This window comes from Herpailurus yagouaroundi, unplaced genomic scaffold, assembly GCF_014898765.1.
Source record: "Herpailurus yagouaroundi ecotype Mexico unplaced genomic scaffold, PumYag 192, whole genome shotgun sequence".
NCBI lineage: Eukaryota > Metazoa > Chordata > Mammalia > Carnivora > Felidae > Herpailurus > Herpailurus yagouaroundi.
Genome location: NW_024412423.1, coordinates 11,584,661 through 11,593,168, shown reverse-complemented (window position 1 = coordinate 11,593,168; position 8,508 = coordinate 11,584,661).

Below are 8,508 nucleotides of genomic sequence, written 5' to 3'. Positions count from 1 at the left end.
GTGAGTTCGAGCCCCGCGTCGGGCTCTGGGCTGATGGCTCAGAGCCTGGAGCCTGTTTCAGATTCTGTGTGTCCCTCTCTCTGACCCTTCCCCGTTCATGCTCTGTCTCTCTCTTTCTCAAAAATAAATAAACGTTAAAAAATAATTAAAAAAAAAAAAAAGAAAAGAAAATAGAAGATTTACTTTGAACGAAATGCATTTGGGGAATGAAGAGAGTTTGAAGTCTCCTCGTGGGTTAAGTTGGGCTGCGCTGCAAGGCAGTGTCAGTTCAAGTAGACAGGTGAGGACAGAAGGGGGGCTGAAGCCGGATGATGTGTGCAGTGAGGCTGCATGCGGAAAATCCAAAGACGCTGCTTTCCACGAGCTTCACTCCCTGCTTCTCCAGATACTCCTGTCTTTCTCCGGGACGGGAACTCCATCTGGGCTGAGCTATCAGCAATTTCTGAAATGCTGCCTTGAAGATCTTTTTGACGTGCAAGAGACTCTTAGCCTCGTCTTATATTCTTTGTTTTTAATGGAAGGAGGCTTCGTGATTCGCCAGAAGACCACAGAGCCAGTAAGACTCAAGTTCATGGACAAAGAGCGAGCCTGCGGAGCTTGAGCGCTTTCAAAACTGGGCTCAAAGGAAAAGGGCTGTAAGAAAATGCTAGAGAATGGAAGACTCTGGGCACCTGAAAAGTCAGCTGGGGTGAGCTCTCACTCCTTAAGGCTTCTCTTGCCAAAAGCAGGGGTGGGGGCAGGGGGCCAGGACTTGGGCCCTGCCTCTCAGTTGCCTGGCTTACGTTCACAGAGACACAGCCCATGGAAGCATAAAACATGCGCCACCAAAACAAAACGGGGTCTAAAATGCACATGGAAACAGCTCCAACCAGAAAATGGAAAACACGCTAAAAATTCTCCTAAATGGAAAACACGCTACAAGGTGGGAGGTAGACCAGGATGTAGGAGGCAAGCCCTTAATTATGGGAAACTATCTTTTAAAAGAAAATGAACCAAACCTAGCCATGATGCGTCTAGCCTCACTTTATGAGACCCAAGGAACCTCTACACTGAATCCAGTTTATTTTCCTCATGTGAGGGATGAGTGGCCTTTCACTTTCAGGCCCAAAACAAATGTATGCAAGTTACCCTCAGTCAGAAGCAATGGGAGATACCAAATATATCTGTCCCATGGACAATGTCAACTTTCAGAGGGAAAACTATTTCTAAACCTGAAGACAGAAGTCATCCAGCTGTAGCCTTTGGCCCGTTTCCATATGGATTCATCTAAGAATAATTTCTCTTCGAGTAGTTGCTTTCTGGCCTGTGTTATGTGGGCGGTGCCTTCCTATTTGGGACTCAGTGGGTCAGGTCCCTCCCTGCTCCTAAAAAAAGAAAAGCTCAGCCAAGAGGCACTTCAAAGCTCAGAACCAGGGAAATATCACATAGGCGGCGCCCACTGAGGGGCGGGCAGTACATGAGGGGGAACAAAATGGAGTGCACGGAGAAGAAGAATCCTTTTTCCAGAGTCATATACAAAATTCACTTGAAGAAGGGGCAGGGCCAAGAAACCGCTATTCATTCTGATGCAGTCCATACAGGGAGCTGTTTAGACACCCTACGGATGCAGGACCAGTGAGACCTCCTAGCTCTGAGATGAACACTCTGTCAATGACTTACAAGAAATTTCCCTGGATTCTCCTCACACTTTTGAAGTTCGCTGATCTCCCAGTTCCCTTTGTTTGGCCCTAGGGTACTTCTCTTATGAAAGGCCCAGAATAGACCTTATGAAGATAAAAAGCTTCTGCACAGCAAAGGAAACAACCAACAAAACTAAAAGGCAACCAACGGAATGGGAAAAGATATTTGCAAATGACATATCGGACAAAGGACTAGTATCCAAAATCTATCAAGAGCTCACCAAACTCCACACCCGAAAAACAAATAACCCAGTGAAGAAATGGGCAGAAAACATGAATAGACACTTCTCTAAAGAAGACATCAGGGGGCGCCTGGGTGGCTCAGTCGGTTAAGCATCCGACTTCGGCTCAGGTCATGATCTCGCAGTTCGTGAGTTCAAGCCCCACGTCGGGCTCTGTGCTGACAGCTCAGAGCCTGGAGCCTGTTTCCGATTCTGTGTCTCCCTCTCTCTCTCTGACCCTCCCCCGTTCATTCTCTGTCTCTCTCTGTCTCAAAAATAAATAAACGTTAAAAAAAAAATTAAAAAAAAAAAAAAAAAAAAAAAAAAGAAGACATCCGGATGGCCAACAGGCACATGAAAAGATGTTCAACGTCGCTCCTTATCAGGGAAATACAAATCAAAACCACACTCAGATATCACCTCACGCCAGTCAGAGTGGCCAAAATGAACCAATCAGGAGACTATAGATGCTGGAGAGGATGTGGAGAAACGGGAACCCTCTTGCACTGTTGGTGGGAATGCAAATTGGTGCAACCGCTCTGGAAAGCAGTGTGGAGGTTCCTCAGAAAATTAAGAATAGACCTACCCTATGACCTAGCAATAGCACTGCTAGGAATTTACCCCAGGGATACAGGAGTACTGATAGTACTGATACATAGGGGCACTTGTACCCCGATGTTTATAGCAGCACTCTCAACAATAGCCAAATTATGGAAAGAGCCTAAATGTCCATCAACTGATGAATGGATAAAGAAATTGTGGTTTATATACACTATGGAATACTACGTGGCAATGAGAAAGAATGAAATATGGCCCTTTGTAGCAACGTGGATGGAACTGGAGAGTGTGATGCTAAGTGAAATAATCCATACAGAGAAAGACAGATACCATATGGTTTCACTCTTATGTGGATCCTGAGAAACTTAACAGAAACCCATGGGGGAGGGGAAGGAAAAAAAAAAAAAAAAGAGGTTAGAGTGGGAGAGAGCCAAAGCATAGGAGACTGTTAAAAACTGAGAACAAACTGAGGGTTGATGGGGGGTGGGAGGGAGGGGAGGTGGGTGATGGGTATTGAGGAGGGCACCTTTTGGGATGAGCACTGGGTGTTGTATGAAAACCAATTTGACAATAAATTTCATATATTGAAAAAAAAAATTATCAGTTTAGAAAAAAAAAAAAAAGAAGAAAGGCCCAGAATAAATCTCTGTGAATGACTCAAAGGTGAAAAGATTAGCCCTTTAAGAAAAAAAGAAAGGGGGGGGCGCCTGAGTGGCTCAGTCGGTTGGGCGGCCGACTTCGGCTCAGGTCATGATCTCGCAGTCCGTGAGTTCGAGCCCCGCGTCAGGCTCTGGGCTGATGGCTCAGAGCCTGGAGCCTGTTTCAGATTCTGTGTCTCCCTCTCTCTCTGCCCCTCCCCTGCTTATGCTCTGTCTCTCTCTGTCTCAAAAATGAATAAACGTTAAAAAAAATTTTTTTTTTTAAAAAGAAAAAAAGAAAGGAAGAAAGAAACTGGCGTTGAATAATCCAGACATACATATCGCAGAGGAATGTTCCTGCGAGTTTTTGTAGTTGCTGGAATTCAATTAAGTGGTGTATATCACTTTAAAAACAAGGCACCCAAATTCTTTTACATTCCCCCGAGAAGCAGGGGGTCAATGTCCCCTCCTCTGCATCTGGGCAGGTTCATAATGGCTTCAACCAAAAGAATCCAACGCTGGTTCTCTTGGGATGATCACTCTGGGGGAAGCCAGCCACCATGTAGCACATCAAACTCCCTTAAGAATTTGCTAGAGACTCCACATGCAGGCACTCTGGTCAACAGCCCCAGCTAAACTCCCAGCTGACAGCATGAAGTGCCAGCCACACCACAGGGCCATCAGATGTAGCTCAGGGGAGCTTGAGATGACCCATCCCCATGCACCTACTGGCTGCAACTGTTTGAGAGATCCCAAACAAGAAAAGCTCAGGAGAGCCCTTCCCGAATTGCTTATGCACAAAACTGTGAGCAAAACTAAAAGATCATTTTAAGGGGCACCTGGGTGGCTCAGTTGGTTAAGCGTCCGACTCTGGATTTTGGCTCAGGTCATGACCTTACGGTTTGGTCTGTGGGATCAAGACAGCACAGAGCCCACTTGGGACGGTCTCCCCTTCTCTCTCTGCCCCTCCCCTGCTTGTGTGCTCGCTCCGTCCCTCTCTCTCTCCCTCTCTCAAAAATAAATTTAAATATTAAAAAAATAAAGATCATTTTAAGTCACTGAGGTTTAAGATAAGTGATTACACAGCAATACTAGCTGGAATGTGGCCCCTTGGCAATTTGATGATTTCACTGGAAAAGGTGAGGAAACAATTTTGTTTATACCCGTGACACAAATTTGCAGTGTAACATCGATTACAGTTTTGTAAAAATCCCTTTTTGTCCTCAGTAACCATTATATTCCTAAGAGTTACACACGTACCATTAGGATTACAGGTAGCCAATTTGTCATGTTTAACCTGCAGTTAACAGGGGCCAGTCCTTCATGATATCTGCATGTTAATATTTACAAAAGCTAAATTTGTGTTTTTCATTTTTGCTAGACATACGTTTTTATTTGTTACATGATAAATATTTACAGAACACTTATTGCATGCCAGACAGTGTTGCGAGTGAACATATTTACTCTTCAGACTGATCCCAGGAGGGATTCTTACCACTCTTCCCATTTTATAGGCGAGAAACCTGAGTCAGAGGGAGATTAAGTATCTAGGCTCACCGTCACACAATTCATAAGTGTTGGATTTGGAATCTGACCTCAGGCAATCTGGCGTGAGTCCGATGACTCTCACCTCTGCTGCTTCTCAATTATGCCTCATTTTGTTACCAATTCATACACACACACACACACACACACACACACACACACACACACACTCCACAGTGGCATATATGCTAAAGTACCAAAAGAATAAAATTTTATAATTCAGGATAATGTCATCAATGTAAATGATCACCAGAGCTCAAGGACCGATATCAAATACATGTCTGTATGGGCCGGGATGAGTGAATCCCAGTAGAGAATATCTGAAAATTAAATTGTGTAAGATCACTTATCCATTTACCCATTTCTCATACAGTAGGTTAATGAAATTCTGTCGTATAGGGTTAGGAAACAACTCAAGCCTTCTCCTTACTTTTAAACACAGCACAACCACCTATCCGAAAAACCAACAGAATTTTTCTAGAACAAGTGCAAAATAATTTTGTGCAGTAAGAAATTGACAATCATGCTGCTGAGGCATAGGAGAGATGAAAAGTACAGAGGCATCATTCAAAATGGCAGTCTACAGCAAAACAAGTCACACCATTGCCAATAAACTTGTAAAGCCCGCTATATATTCATTGATTGATACCGTGTTTGGCAAGAAAGCAGAACAAACTATTGGAGAAGCTCCCTTTTCAAATGGCACTGTGGGCGTCACATAGCAGCCACGACATAAAGTGCAGCGAAGCAATTACCATCACGGGTCACGATTAAGAACACAGGCTCCAGGGGTGCCGGGGTGGCTCAGTCGCTTAAGCGTCTGACTTCGGCTCAGGTCATGATCTCACAGCTTGGAGCTCAGAGCCTGGAGCCTGCTTCGGATTCTGTTTCTCCCTCACCCCCTGCCCTTCCCTTACTTGCACTCTGTCTCTCTCTTTCAAAAATAAACATTAAAAAAAGTTTTAAAAACAACAAAACCACACACATACTCCAGAGCCAAAATGCCTACCCCCACATCAGAGTTCTGCCCCTTGTTGGCAGGGTGACCTTGGGCAAGGTCCTTACCCTACTGGGCCTCAGGATCTTTATGTGTAAAACAGGGATAATCAAAGTACCAACTCAGAGCTGCAAAAGAGGATTAAGTAAACCAGTAACAGAGAGCACTCAGGGCAGGGCCTGGTGCACAATACCTGCTGTATAAATGTTTGTCAGATAAGTAAATACAATGCTAGCGCTAAGAGAAATTTCACCTTACAGTCAGACAAAGACATTGATGTACAATGTAATACACATATACATATACAAGGGAGTAACGTAGGAGGGCTTCTGCTGTAACACAGAAAGCAAATACTACAGACGAAGAGACGTTTTTGGTTAACGATTACGTGCTGAGTTAGGACATAAATAGAAAAGGCACGCTCATTTGAGTACTGGTGGCATGCTAAACCATGTGCACGCAAGAATAAAAAGTAAAATACCAGTCATCAAATACGTGTCAATCCGTCCCCAGCTTTATTCCCAAAGAACAGTGGGTGGCCAAAAACTATGGCTCTAAATCTTAATTAAATGCTGAAGGAAATAATGAAAATTATAACTGTAATCAACTCACAGCCACTGAACGTCTTTTCGATGTTCTGTACGACAAAGGGGTGAATGCGGGCACCCTGATTGCCCACACTGAGCTGTGTGGGCTACTGTATCGATTATCGCTGGCCGCAGTCATTCCACATCACAAAGAATCACAAAAACCTTCGTGGCCTGCTACAATATATGTTTTGCTCGTGTAGCTGGAACCATGGGGGGATTAGCTTGGCAGCAGTGTTGAATTTGGCAAACAGAAACACCCAAAACTTCTTGAAGGCGAGGTTCAGAAGTGGCACACGCTCACTTCTGCCACATGCTGTTGACAACAAGGGAAAAGCCAAGCCAGACTGGAGAGGTGCGGAAACATCCTCTCTTCAGTGGCCGTTAACTACAGCCTCGCATGGCAAAGCGAATGAACTCATAGAGAGGCAAAGTGAAAGACCACTGAAATGACTCACAACATTTCCCCCCAAGATCTATCCTCCAAGGGATGCATTTTTTGAGCGTACTTAAGGGAATTAAAAGCAAAAATGAACTACTGGGACCTCATGAAGATAAAAAGCTCTGCACAGCAAAGGAAACAATCAACAAAACTAAAAGGCAACCAACGGAATGGGAAAGGAACGGAATGGGAAAAGATATTTGCAAATGACCTATTAGACAAAGGGCTAGTATCCAAAATCTATCAAGAGCTCACCAAACTCCACACCTGAAAAACAAATAATCCAGTGAAGAAATGGACAGAAAACATGAATAGACACTTCTCTAAAGAAGACATCCAGATGGCCAACAGGCACATGAAAAGATGCTCAATGTTACTCCTCATCAGGGAAATACAAATCAAAACCACACTGAGATATCACTTCACACCAGTCAGAGTGGCCAAAATGAACAAATCCGGAGACTATAGATGCTGGTGAGGATGTGGAGAAACAGGAACCCTCTTGCACTGTTGGTGGGAAAGCAAACTGGGGTAGCCTCTCTGGAAAACAGTGTGGAGGTTCCTCAAAAAATTAAAACTAGACCTACCCTATGACCTAGCAATAACACTGCTAGGAATTTACCCCAGGGATACAGGAGTGCTGATGCATAGGGGCACTTGTACCCCAATGTCTATAGCAGCACTTTAACAATAGCCAAATTATGGAAAGAGCCTAAATGTCCATCAACTGATGAATGGATAAAGAAATTGTGGTTTATATACACAATGGAATACTACATGACAATGAGAAAGAGTGAACTATGGCCTTTTGGAGCAATGTGGATGGAACTGGAGAGTGTGATGCTAAGTGAAATAAGCCATACAGAGAAAGATACCATATGTTTTCACTCTTATGTGGAACCTGAAAACTTAACAGAAACCCATGGGGGAGGGGAAGGAAAAAACAAAGAGGTTAGAGAGGGAGAGAGCCAAAGCATAAGAGACTCTTAAAAACTGAGAGCAAACTGAGGGTTGATGGGGGGTGGGAGGGAGGGGAGGGTGGGTGATGGGCATTGAGGAGGGCACCTGTTGGGATGAGCATTGGGTGTTGTATGGAAACCAATTTGACAATAAATTTGATATTAAAAAAACAATTGGTGAGCTGTATTTTTATGAACTGCTTATAACATGCTTTGCAATTTGAAAACACTCTAATTCTACAATGAGTCCCAAGATATCATGATTTTTAAGTCTAAACCATAATTCTTAGTAAGACAAAACGGGGATGCAAACATCTTGATGCTAAGAGCTTTTCTGATACTTGATCATTGTTATCATTTGTTGGAGAAGAAAATTCAAGATGTATGACTGGACACATTTTAAAATCATAAACAAATACTGCAACAGAACAGGAAGAAGTACCTTCCACAGCCACCTGCACAGCCAGAGTGCATTAGGAAATGACTTGCTTTTAACTCTTGAGCTGGTATCTCAACATTTCAACTTCGAAACAGTGTTAGTTTCTTCAGGTTAGATTTTGACACCATTCCAAAGGTAATTTTCAGTAAAAAAATATATATATATATATATATATATATTTTTTAATTTTATTTTTTTAATACTTTTTCTAATGTGTATTTATTTTTGAGAGAGAGAGAGAACGAGAGAAAGAGCATGAGCAGGGGAGAGGGAAAGAGAGAAGGAGACACAGAATCCAAAATAGGCTCCAGGCTCTGAGCTGTGAGCACAAAACCCGATGCTAGGCTTGAACTCATGAGCCATGAGATCATAACCCAACGTCAAACACTTAAGCAAGTGAGCCACTCAGGAGCCCCCCAGTAAAAAAAAAAAAAATCCTTAAC